Source organism: Carlito syrichta, unplaced genomic scaffold (assembly GCF_000164805.1).
Source record: "Carlito syrichta isolate Samal-C Ts95f unplaced genomic scaffold, Tarsius_syrichta-2.0.1 Scaffold305729, whole genome shotgun sequence".
Classification (NCBI taxonomy): domain Eukaryota; kingdom Metazoa; phylum Chordata; class Mammalia; order Primates; family Tarsiidae; genus Carlito; species Carlito syrichta.
This window is the reverse complement of record NW_007249825.1, coordinates 694,596-707,890: the sequence shown is the minus strand read 5'-3', so window position 1 is coordinate 707,890 and position 13,295 is coordinate 694,596. Positions and strand designations below refer to the sequence as shown.

Genomic DNA, 13,295 nt, shown 5'->3' with positions numbered 1-13,295 from the left:
AGCGGCTTGGCCATGCATGTGGCTGCTGAGCCCTTGAAATGTGAATCGAGATATTCTGCAAGTGTCAGATGAACAAAATTGAGCGAGAAACATGTAAAATAGCTAGCTAAAAGAGTTTTATGTTGCTTGGTTATGTGTTGAAATGATAGCACCTATTTTCATCTTATTTATCTATTATTTTTTTGAGTCGAGGTCTCTTTCAGTCTCCCAGGCTGGAGTACAGTGGCATAATCACAGCTCTCTGCAACCTTGAACTCCTGGGCTCAGATGGTCCTCCCGAGGAGCTGGGACTACGGGCATGCGCCACCACGCCCAGCTAACTTTTAAATTTTTTTGTAGACAGGAGGTCTCGCTGTGTTGCCTGGGGTGGTCTTGAACTTCTGGTCTCAAGTGATCGTCCTGTCTCTGCCTCCCAAAGTGCTGGGGTTACATAGGCCTGACCAAAATGATAACATTTTCAGTGCTGTTTTAGGTTAAGTACAGTGTATTAAATGAATTCCACCTTTTCAAAACTCTTGCGAATGTGCGTACTGGAAAATTTTAAGTTACGTATGTGACTTGCATCATGATTATATTGGACTGCATTGGTTTGGATGAGAGGAGTTAGGAAGGCCTCTTGTCCACCAAGGCTTGCCGTGGAGGACACTTCCAGAGCTATGGTTGGCACCACTGGACCTAGGCTTTGTAAGGCCTCATGTTGGTATCCCCCCCAGTGCTAGTGACCAGTTTGGAAGAGCTAATTGCACAGGACTTGGCCTCCCAGAGTCACTGGTTGGGGCACCCTGGGTTAGTGACCTGACTTCTCTGCGACTCAGTTTGTCTAGATGGCAGTTAAGTGAGCTTTGTGGGCCTCCTCAGAGACCCCATCTCTATGTAGGGGAGCTGCTGAGATAACAGGAATTCAAGCTCTCCTGCATTGCAAAGCAGTTTGGGAGACTAGGAACTTGGAAAAGGAAACGTGGCCTCCAAGAGCACCTGGGAGACTGCCCTGGGCCCTGGGATTGGCTGAAGTCCAGGGTTAAATGCATTCTTCGCCTCTACTTTAAAGCACTAACCCCAAAGCTTTTTACATTTTGGGTTTTTTTGAGTTGGAGTCTCACTCTATCACTCAGGCTGGAGTGCAGTGGCACGCTCATGACCACCGCAGCCTCGGCCTCCTGGGTCAGGCAGTCCTTCTGCCTCAGCCTTCCAAGAAGCTGGAACAACTGGCGTGTGCCACCACACCCGACTAATTTTTTGATTTATTGTAGAGGTGAGGTCTTGCCAAGTTGCCCAGGCGGGTCTCGAACCTGTGGACTCAGGCCATCCTCTCACCTTGGCCTCCCAAAGTGCTGGGATTATAGGCATGAGCTCCCGGCCACTTTTTACATTTTTATCTTTTTTTATTTTGGGGACAGGGTCTCACTCTATTGCTAGTGGCATGATCATAGCTCACTGCTTGATCACTACTCATTACTTGAGGCCAGCAACCTCGAGCTCATAGACTCAAGCATTCCTCCTATCTCAGTCTCCTGAGTGACTGAGTCTACAGGTGTGTGCCACCACACCTGGCTAATTAAAAAAATTTTTTTGTAGAGACAGGGTCTTGCTATGCTGCCCAGGCTGTGACCCCCAGGCTTTAGATTGGCTCTGTCACAAATAATAGCAGTATGTGGATGACTCCTGTGGGAATCACATAGAGGGCTCTGGGCTGTATTTTGGGATGAGGTGAGTCTCGTTTAGGGGAGCAGGAGGCCAGGGCTTCAGTGCTGCGACTGAGGCCTCTTCGGGCTTGTGGCTGGAGGAGATGGAAAACAAACCTGAATGCAGATGAGTAAACCGAGTCACCACAGGTTGGCACAGGTGATGTGAAGACAGTAGAGTACTGAGAGAATGTGACAGGGGAGGGTGGCCTGTGCTAGAGAGAGGGGTCTGGACAGCTCTGACGGAAGGCATTGGACTGCATCAGAGGAGTAAGGAGCCACCTGCCTGAAGAGATCGGGGAAATGCATTCCAGGCAGAAGGAACAGAGGCTGCAAAGGCCTGAGGGAGAGAGAACTTGGCATGTCCAAGGAGCCGAAGAGCCCGGTGTGTCTGGGGAGGAATTGCGGAGTGGGTCGGTCACACCAGGCAGGGACTTGAGGCCCGCAGAGAGGTGTCTGGACTTTATTCAGAGAGGTAGGAAGTCAGTGAAAATTTTAGGTAAGCACATCATATGACCTAATTTATGTGTTGTGAAGAAATTTAAGTATAGAAAGTGAAAACACGTAAGTGCAAATGAAAGCAAGGGAGATTTCTTTTGAATTCTTTTTTTTTTGAGTTGGAGTCTCACTCTGTCGCCCAGACTGGAGTGCAGTGGCCGCTCTCGGCCACCGCAGCCTCGCCTGCTGGGCTCCGGCGATCCTTCCGCCTCAGCCTTCTGAGTAGCCGGAATTACAGGCATGCGCTACCACGCCCCGCTGATTTTTTGATTTATTGTAGAGATGAGGCCTCGCTGCCCAGGTGGGTCTCGAACCCGCGGGTTCAGGCAATCCACTCACCTCAGCCTCCCAAAGGCGTGGGATTACAGGCTGAGCCACCGAGCCCGGCTTCTTTTGAATTCTTTGAGTGAAGCCAGGTGTGGTGGCTCATGCCTATGATCTCAGCACTTTGGGAGGCAGAGGCGAGAGGATTGCCTGAGCCCAGGGGCTCGAGACCAGCCTAGGCAACTTGGTGAGACCTTGTCTCTCTAATAAATAAAGAAATGAGCCAGGCGCATGCCTGTACTTCCAGCTACATGGAAGGCTGAGGTGGAAGTATCATCTGAACCCAGCAGGTTGAGGCTGTGGTGTCCGTGAGCATGCCACTGCACTCCAGCCTGGGCAACAGAGTGAGACTCCAACTCAAAAAAAAACCAACAAAAACCAAAAAAACTCCAGATATCGTTGAGTGCGAAAGAGCCTTTACATTTATGCCTCAAAATCTAGAAATCAACAGCAACAACAAATTAGCAGCCCATTAGAAATATGAACCAGGAACATCAACAATTCCTAAGAAAGTAAACAAGGATGCTGAGGCTTACTCACATGAGAGAAATGCAAATCAAAACTATACCACAATGCCATTTTTCATCAATTTGACAAAATTGGCAAAAATACAAAAGTTGGAGAATGCATTCTCTCTGAGAGCTTATGGAAACAAATCCTTTCATGCATTGCAGAGGAAGACACGTTTCACATTCTGTATCGGCAGTTTCACTTCTGGGAATTTGTTCTACTCATATATGAGAAATAACACAAGCACACGATTATTCATGGCCGTGACTTTTGAACAGCAAAAGATTCAAAGCAGTGAGCTATCCATCAGTAGGGTAGTATTGGGATCCATCTGTCTATACAGCATAAGAAGGAATGAGCACACTCTCTGTAGACATATTGTTGGTAGAGATAGCAAAAACACAACAGGGCGCACAGTGCACTGTATTTTGTGTAGAAAAGGCAGAAATGCAAGTGTGTGTTTCTCCTGCTGTGTTTGCATAAAGACACCACAAGGATACAGGCTGCTTCTGAGTCTGGCATGAGCTGGGGGACATGGATCAGGGGAGCCGGTGGTTGGAGAAAGGGTGGGAGAAACTCTTCACTGTATGAGTTTGTATAGCAACATTTTTTTTTTGAGTTGGAGTCTCACTCTGTCGCCCAGACTGGAGTGCAGTGGCCGCTCCCGGCCACCGCAGCCTCGACCTGCCGGGCTCCGGTGATCCTTCCGCCTCAGCCTTCCAAGGAGCTGGAACTACAGGCGCGCGCTACCACGCCCGGCTAATTTTTTTAATTTATTGTAGAGATGAGGTCTCGCTGCCCAGGCGAGTCTCGAACCCGCGGGCTCAGGCGATCCACTCACGTCAGCCTCCCAAAGGTGCGGGTTTACAGGCTGAGCCACCGAGCCCGACTTGCCTGTTAATTTGACAAATGAAATCATGCAGTGTGTTCCCTTTTGTGTCGTGTTTCTTTCACTCAGTGTTATATTTGAGAGATTTTTCATATTTGTGGCATGTGGTTGTCGACTGTTCCTTCCCATTATTGTGTAGTGTTTCAGCGAGTGAATATCACAATTTATTCATTCTTCTGTTGATGAAGTATACTTTCTCGTTTCGATGAGTGCTGCTATGAACATTCTAGAACATGTCTTTAAGTGAGCACATGGGTGCATGTCTGCTGGGTGCGCATCCATCAGGTATGCAGACCTTGGAATGGAATTGCTGGGCCATAAGGTAGGCAAATGTACAGCTTAAGCTGCTGTGTAGTTTTCCAAAGTGGCTGAGACAGTTTACTTTTTTTTCAGATTAGAAAATATAGTTTATTTCGAAAGTAAATTGGGTAGAGAGATTCACCTCGCCAAGGTAGGGGAGGGATCCAAAGCTAGGAAACATGGCGGCCATAGCTCAAAGAGCCACACGGCCACACCGTAGCTTAGCAAACCGATGGCCCATTTGACATTTAAAGCCAGCCATATTTGAGAGTCCCAGTTGCTCCACGCCTTCACCAGCACTTGGGTTTGCCAGTCCTTTTTATTTTAGCAGGGTCATTTTTACCTTTAAAAAACTTCGCCGGGTACACTGGCTCACACCTGTAATCCCAGCACTTTGGGAGGCCGAGGAGAGAGGATCGCTTAAACCCACAGGTTCGAGACCAGCCTGGGCTACTTGGCAACACCTCACCTCTACAATAAATAAAAAAAAAGTAGCTGGGCATGGTGGCACATGCCTGTGGTTCCAGCTACTTGGAAGGCTGAGATAGAAGAATTGCCTGAGCGCAACAGGTTGAGGCTGCAGTGGCGGTGAGCACGGGACTGCATTCTAACCTGGGCGACAGAGTGTGACTCCGACTCAAAAAACAAAACAAAACAACCCTCAAAAGTGACTGGGCATGGTGGCTTACGCCTGTAATTCTGGCACTTTGGGAGGCTAGGCTGGATAATCACTTGAGGCCAGGAGTATGAAACCAGCCTGGACAACATAGCGACACTGTCTCTACACAATTTTTTTTAAAAATTAGCAGACATGGTGGCATGCGCCTATAGTCCCAGCAACTTGGAAGGCTGAGGTGGAAGGATTGCTTGAACCCAAGAGTTTGAGGCTGCAGTGAGTTATGATCTCACCATTGCTCTCTGGCCTGGACAACAGAGCAAGACTCTGTCTAAAAAAAAAAAGCCCTGTGAAGGACAGTAGGGTCAAGGACAGGAACACTGCCTCTGTCCCTTCCTGTCTGCCTTTGGCTAAGAAGCATAGAATGATTTTGGCAATGGCTTTGGAAAAGATAGGTGATGTTGCTGAACCTTTGTTTTCCAGTCAGTAACATGGGTCTGGAGTTTACACCTTCCAGGCAGGTGCAGGTCACAGGTGTCTTCTGGCAACAGCCACGATGGCTGCCCTCAGAGAGCCCTTGTTCTCTGCCAGACATTAGACCTTCCCTCTTGCTATTTTATTTAGATTCCTAACAACCTCCTTGTTTACCTGCAGGAAAAACTGCAGCTCAGAGAGGGGGAGGGCTTGCCAGTTTCAAAGAGCTGGAGCCTGGCTCGGTGGCTCAGCCTGGTGAGGGGATTGCCTGAGCCCGCGGGTTCGAGACCCACCTGGGCAGTGAGACCTCATCTCTACAATAAATCAAAAAATCAGCCGGGCATGGGTAGCGCATGCCTGTAATTCCGGCTACTCAGAAGGCGGAGGCGGAAGGATCACTGGAGCCCAGCAGGTTGAGGCTGCGGTGGCCAGGAGCGGCCACTGCACTCCAGCCTGGGCGACAGAGTGAGACTCCAAATCAAAAAAAAAAAAAAAAAGAGCTGGGATGGCCCAGGAACAACTTGAACCTGGTCTGCCTGACCCAGACCTGTACTTGGAGTTCTTTGAGGGAGAAGAGGGCATTGGGAAAGGTCTCTCTAACAACTTCTTTTGAGCAGATGCTCCCAAGCTGATACAGAACTGTCCAACAAATGCATGCAGATTCCAGGGTGTGTCATTGGAAAAGTTTCTGTTAGCCTCTGTGGGTTCTGCTGTGGTGTCTTGACTGATTCCAGGGAGAGTTTTGTTTTGATTTGCTTTAACTTCTGCAGATTTATCTAGCTAGTGTGTCTCTGGTAACAACTACTCTCTGTAAATCTAATGGCAATATAACAACAATCCTAAAATACACCACAGCCAGTTACATATTCGAGGGGAAATGCTCTCATCCTCAAAACATATGGATGAGGGCACATTGTACCCATCATCGGGGAGATTTTATTGTTGGCCTGGTCTCTGAAACCCCCCTGGGCTCCCATGCACAGGGACCAAGTTCCCACTCCTCTGTCTGGTCCCTTGTGGCCACTCTGCTGGTCTCCACTTACGCAGACTTCCCGATAGGGTTTTCACTGAAAGAGCCCCTAAGGCGGCCTGCAGACCTGGGCCTGCCCACACTGCGATGCCCTCTGTTCCTGACTGACATCCGTCTGCTCTTTTCATCTCTTCTCTCCGCCCTGAAGGACAAGGCCCCTCCACTCAGGCCCAGCCTCCTGAGGGCTCAGTCCCAGAGAGGTCCCCACACCCTCCCCTTTGTGCCCACGGGTATTGTGACAGATGCCCGAAGTGGCAGTGAAGGTAGTTCAGGAAACTTCCCCTTCCAGCAGAACGTGCTTGCTTTTGGAGCTCTCCATGAGATTTTTCCAGAGATACAGGACGCTTATTTTCCTCTCTTGGCACTGACCAAGAGTGGACTCTCCCAGGAATCTTTCCTGGAACAGGCCCTGCTTGCCTGGGTGGACAGAGCCGAGCACTCCGCCTGTCTGCCTGTGTGGCTTGTCAGCTACAGGAGCGGGTGTCTTTGTGCCTTTTACTCTCTGGCCTCCTTGATATGCACAGCCCGCTTTGAAGTCTTGTGGGAGCTCAGAGGAAGTTCTCAGGGGTGAGACCCACCGCTGCAGAGGGACAAGTGTGAGGGGGATGGGGGAGCATACGCCTACCTGGTAGCTCCACAACTCTGTGGCTCCCAGGCAGGGCCGTTCATTCAGGTGTCCTCAGATGTTATTGAGGGACACAGAGCACGGGGGAGTGTAAACGCAGCCTGTTAAATAATGTCGACCACGGTAATAGTAGCCACTTGTTCATTGAGGTAGGCCTGCTCTGTGCCATGCAGGTGCTTAACCACTCAACTTATCTCCATACCAGCCCCCGAGGTCGGGGTGCTTTTCCCCTTTTCCAGGTGAAGACTGAGGCTCCAAGAAGTTCAGGAGTTGGCAGAAGTAGAAAAAGTGACCGAGCCCTTGTTAAAGAGGCATGCCTCCATTTACTCCTTCTCTTACACACCCACCAAGCACGTGTTGAGTGCCCCTGTGGTACTAAAAACCTTGTCCTGGGCCCTGGGGACTTGTGACAGTGAACAGGCAGGTGAAGCCCATGCCCCAGCAGGGCTAGATCTGCAGTGGAGGGAGACCAGCAGGCAACGCACGTACCCGGAAAAGGCTAGTGTGTCTGAGCCAGACGATACAGGGAGCCCAGGGCTGGGGGTGCCTGGACTCATGGATCCCATGAGGAGTGAGCTGGGATCAGAAGATGCTGAGGGAGCGGACCACCCGGTCATGTGGGTTAAGAGCATCCCAGATGAAGGAGCAGGAGACCCCGGCTTCTGAGGCCAGGCTGATGCTGCTGGCTGGGCGGGGCCCACTCGCTGGGGCTTGTGGGTGGGCGTGGTCACAGGCCAGGGGACATCTGTAACCAGCTGGGTGCCCCCAACGGGCTCTTTATTGAAGCCCATTCTTGGGCGGATCGGGCTTCCCAAGGGGAGCCATTCAGAGGCAGGCCTGGCACAGCGGGGGCTGCAGAGGCTGGCCCAGGGGCCCTGGCCCAATGGCCCAGCGGCATCTGCATGTGAAAGGGGGGTGGGCGTTTACTGCATCCTGTCCTGGGCCACTAAAGCACATCTGCTGGGCTCAGTCCAGACCTGGCCAGCCTTTTTGGTACCGGCGGAAGGAAGTAGGCTTGGTCTCAGCCCAGGGCAGCCTCATAAAGCTATTCCCACCCAGGACCACCCTGATCGCTGGTGCCACTGAGCCAGGCCCACAGCCCACCCTTCCAGTGGCACCTCTCAGACCCCAGTGTGCACTGGGAGCCTTGAGGACCCTGTTAAAACAGGGTATCTCCCAGCAGGTCTGGAGCAGCGAGGAACCAGGGCCAGGGGAACCTGTAAGTCCGACTGGTCCTGGCACCCTAGGACTCCTCCAGCCTGGCTGCCCCGCCACCATCCGGCCCTAGGGATACGGGTCCCTGGGAGTAGGAGCGATAATAACGTGGACTGTGGGCCTGGCTGGAGGTTGACCTGTGCTGCTTCCCCTCACCCAGCACACGTGGCGTAGCACCTGCCAGAGCGGCCCTGCAGGATATTGCAGGGGACAGGCCATTTGTTTGAGTTGATTTAAGCCAACAGGAGCTTTCCTGACTCAGCCTGGACCTTGGACAAAGGGTCACCTGTGATGCCATTTACTGTCAGGAGGTGAAGCATCGTCTTCAGCGATAGGGGAGGGCGAGAAGAGCACCCTGCTCCCCTCATCCCGGCCCTGTGTTTTCTGTCTCGCCATTTCGGCATTTTAAGTTTCATAAGAAAGAGTGGCCTCCTTATGTAAACACTCCCACCAGCATGTGAATATATAGAGCAGAAAGTCCAAGTCCTCTGTCCTCAGCCCCATTCCGGTCACTTCCCCAGGGTGACATGGTGGATCCTTCTAGGCCTTTTCCTTTGTATTCCCCAAGAGCACAGAGGAGTTTGAGATACAACCCCCTCCCTTCCCTGACTCTTTTTTTTTTTTTTGAGTCGTCGTCTCACTCTGTCACCCAGGCTAGAGTGCAGTGGCGTGCTCACGGCCACCGCAACCTTGACCTGCTGGACTCAGGTGATCCTTCTGCCTCAGCCTTCCAAGTAGCCGGAATTACAGGCATATGCCACCACACCTGGGTAATTTTTAAAAAAATTTATTGTAGAGATGAGTTCTCCCCAAGTTGCCCAGGCTGGTCTCGAACCCGTGGACTCAGGCAGTCCTTTTACCAGGGCCTCCCGAAGTGCTGGGATTATAAGGCGTGAGCCACTGCCCTTCCCTTTCTCTTATCCAGTCCCAAGGGCACCCACCTCATCCCTGTCCTACTTGCCTAAGGCATGTGTTCTGTTCATGCACAGGTCACAGGAGGCTGGAGATCCCTTGCAGTTCCCTGAGGTTTTGAACTCTTATATAGCCTCAGAGCATTTATTCCCGAATGAAATTTGGGGTAGAATTCTAAAATTTTTAAAAAGAGAGAAGAGCAGTGTTTGAATAGTAGTGTTGTTTTTAGAGACAGGGTCTTACCATGTTGCCCAGGCTGGTCTTGAACTCTTGACTTTAAGCAATCCTCCAGCCTCAGCCTCCTGGGTAGCTGGGCTTACAGGTATACACCACCGCAGAATAGTGCATATTTTCTTTTTAATTTTTTTGAGTCAGAGTCTCACTGTAGCCCAGGCTGGAGTGCGGTGGCACACTCATGGCCACCGCAGTTTCAACCTCCTGGGCTCGGGTGATCCTTCTGCCTCAGCCTTCCAAGTAGCTGAAACTATAGGCATGTGACACCATGCCAAGCTAATTTTTCTCGATTTATTGTAGAGATGAGATCTCACCAAATTGCCCAGGCTGGTCTCAAACCTGTGGGCTCAGGCAGTCCTTTCACCTTGGCCTTCCAAAGTGCTGTCATTATAGGCATGAGCCACTGCGCCTGGACAAAATAGTGCATGTTTTCCTTTCCTTTTTTTGAGTCAGAGCCTCACTCTGTCACCTAGGATGGAGTGCAGTAGCTAACTCATGGCCACTGCAGTCTCAACCTGCTAGGCTCAGGTAATCCTTCCTCCTCAGCTTTCCAAGTAGTTGGGATTACAGGCATATGCCACCACATCCAGCTAATTTTTTGATTTATTGTAGAGATGAGGTCTTGGCCAGGCTGGTCTTGAACCTGTGGGCTCAGGCAGTCCTCTCACCTTGGCCTCCCAAGGTGCTGGGATTATAGGCATGAAACACCTGACCCGGCCTAGTGTATGTTTTCTATGTTCAAACGTATAATGTTTATTTTGAAGTGATTCAATGAAAATGATGAAAGTGTTTTGATAAATAACAAGTGTTGAAGAAGTCTGCAGCAGTGACCCACACCACGGTTTATATGTTTATCATTTATGTGTGTGTCAGAAGCAAGCTGGGTATCAAGAGGGCATGAATGAAATATGCGATGATTTATCCAGACTGCAGACTACAATGCAGCTGTGGCAGAATGAGGGCTCTCTGTTTGGTGTTGACATTATGACCTGGAGGTTGTATATGTCAAGTGAAAAAAAAAACTACAGGATAATGTGTATACACTTCAATTTTTGTCAAGAAAAAAATTAAGGAACACTACAGCCCCTGGGTATCTGGGGTAAAGTAATAATAAATCATGAACTTGAATGGTGCGGAAGGAAACCGAGGGCCGACAGGTGAATGTGGGAAGACTGTAGCCTTGTTCTGCTGTCAGGAGCAAGATGTGTTTCTGATCTCAGCCTTGGTGGGCAGTGTTACCTGGGGAAATCAAGGGCTCTGGTAAGAAGCCTTTGGCCAGTATGGTATGACACAAGTTATTCATGAAGTTCACAAGTGGAATCGCCCTAGTGCCCCATGGAGGTGCAGAGAAGCCACGTCAGCAGGGCAGGGATCGTGCCCACCCTCTGTGGTGTGCAGGGTGTTCTCACGCCTTGGGGCCGGCGGGTGCCCATCCAGCTTACAGAGGAGGAGCCTAAGGCTTGGAGAGGTGATAAAACTCGCTCCAAGACACCTCTTGAGAAGGAATGAGGGTTGGCACCCTTGCCAAGGCAGGTGCCACCTCTTATCTGTTACAGAGCTTTATCCTGTCATCTAAAAAATGGCAGGTATCCCCTCTAGTGGATGAGAGCTGGGGCTTCCAGTTCCAGCTCTGCCCTATAGTTGCTGTGTGGTCTGGAGCACATTCCTTAGCCTTTTGCCTCAGTTTACCTGTAATATTTGTGCCACAGGGTGTAAGAATCAAGTGAGATTGATATCTTCTCTTGGCTCGGCTCGGTGGCTCAGCCTGTCATCCCAGCACTTTGGGAGGCTGAGGTGAGTGGATTGCCTGAGCCCATGGGTTCGAGCAACTTGGTGAGACCTCGTCTCTACATTAAATAAAAAATCAGCCGGGCGCGGTAGCGCGCGCCTGCAGTTCCAGCTACTTGGAAGGCTGAGGCGGAAGGATCGCTGGAGTCCCAGCAGGTCGAGGCTGTGGTGGCCGGGAGTGGCCACTGCACCCAGTCTGGGTGACAGAGTGAGACTCCAACTCAAAAAAAAAAATCTTCTCTTAAACCAACATTTTACTGTCTTCCCATCTAGGAGCTAAAGGAACATTTTGTTGTTGAAGGGTCAGATGATTTTTGAAGAGGGGTTGCTTTGCAAATAAATAGTCTTTTAGTTGTTGAACTTGGTGCACATTCAAAACAAAAGCCCTAAGTTCTGCTCAAGGAGTTGTATTTTTCGCATCTGTTTATACTGTCATGAGGCCAAACATAAAAGAATTTCCGCCCAGCTCTGCCCCAGGCCAGTTGCTCAACCCCTCCAAACCACAGGTCCCATCTGTAAGTAGGAATATGGACCCATCTCTTAGATTGTTATAAGAATTCCATGTGAATATGCTGGAAAAGCCCTGTGGGGGAGAAGTACCAGTCACCAGGTGGTGTTGGGGCTTCCCCTGTCCTGGGTTCTCCCAGGCTTCCTGCTGGTGTGAAGGTTTTCCTTTGTCTAAAGGTGCCCTTGGGTGCCACACTCTGGGCTTCTGCTGCTGGCCCTGGTTCCCCAGGTACCTGGCTTCTTGTCTGGCTGTACCTGCCTCGAGTGATGAGATGTCCCAGCATCCAGCACTGGGTTTGTCAGAGACATCGTTGTCATTGTCACTGCCACGGTCATCACTGCCATTTTCTGAGTGCTCGAAATGTGCCAGATGCTTCCCGTGTTTATTTTTGTAGTATGGTCTTTAGGACAGCTCTGTCTAGTAGCTACTGTTAGTGCCTCATTTTATAGATGCAGAAACTGAGGTTGGAGCGGGTTAGGTGACAAGCTGCAGTGGTAGGGAGGAGGTGTGTCTGTGTCCTGAGCCAAGCTCCCACCTCACCTCAGAGTGCTTGGTCTTTGTCCCCTGCCATGCCTGGCACTGGGCCAACCGCCAGGGCCCTTAGGGAAGACTGGCTGTGAGATAAGCCACTTAGGTTGGATGATTTCTGAGGTCTCCTCTGGCTTGCTGATGCCTGTGCCCTTGATTCTAGATTGTGTTTATTACTGTTAAAACCATGCTCAGGCTCCTGGGCTCAGCCTGTCCCTGTGGTCTGGGCTGTGTGACTCAGGCGCGTCAGAGAGAGAACACCCTGGATGTTCTCAGGCAAGTGCGGAGGCGCAGGCATGGGGACCTGTGGCATGCGTTTCGTAAGGGCCCCGACTGGAGGTCTACCAGTTCTGCTTGACCTCATTGCCATCCCCGAGTTCACTGTCCGGCTGGCCTGGACCAAGAGGCCCAGTCAGGGCCCCACCACTGCGTCACTGTGTCCCTTCTTGCCGTGCAAACTTTGGACTTCGACAACACATGGATGTGTGCTGCTACCCGGCAGTGCCTGGCGGAGCATGGGCAAGGGCACCCGGGGGCCAAGGAGCAGCTGGCCACCAGCCTGGCGAGAAGGTCTGACCTGGTAGGTCAATGGAAGGGAGGAAGAAAAGCAGCTGACCCTGCCAGAGCTAGTGACAAAGGCCATGGCTCATGCAGGGGATCTATGGGGTCTCCTCTGTGCCCAGCCATTACCTTATCTCCTTCCAGGCAGTCCTGGGGAACCAGAAGAGTGGGTGCCACCGTCACTCCTGGCTTGGCTGGGGCTCAGGGACCCCTGGAGTCTTGTGATAGGTGCCTGACCATTGAGGCTCTTATAGGTGCCCAGCTGGGAAGCCAGACTCCATTGTCACAGGGGCAGAAGCCGCTCTGTTGCTCGTATCCCAGTGCGGGTAACCTGGCCTGAGCTAGTGGGCATCAGCCTTGCAGGGAATGGGGCGTCTGTGGATATATGAGAACAACTGTATTCTTCTGCTGAAAAAACAACTCTCCAGCCGGTCTTGGTGGCTCAGCCTGTAATCCCGCACCTTTGGGAGGCTGAGGTGAGTGGGTTGCCTGAGCCCGCGGGTTTGAGACCCACCTGGGCAACTTGGCGAGACCTCATCTCTACAATCAATCAAAAATTAGCCGGGCATGGTAGCGCATGCCTGTAGTTCTAGCTACTTGG

At 51.1% G+C, this 13,295-nt stretch overlaps 1 protein-coding gene across 3 annotated transcripts in view; it reads left to right on the top strand.

Moving 5' to 3' along the window:
- The window catches only part of LHPP (phospholysine phosphohistidine inorganic pyrophosphate phosphatase), a 154,717-nt gene that overhangs the window by 551 nt on the left and 140,871 nt on the right, over window positions 1-13,295 (top strand). The window lies entirely within an intron of this gene.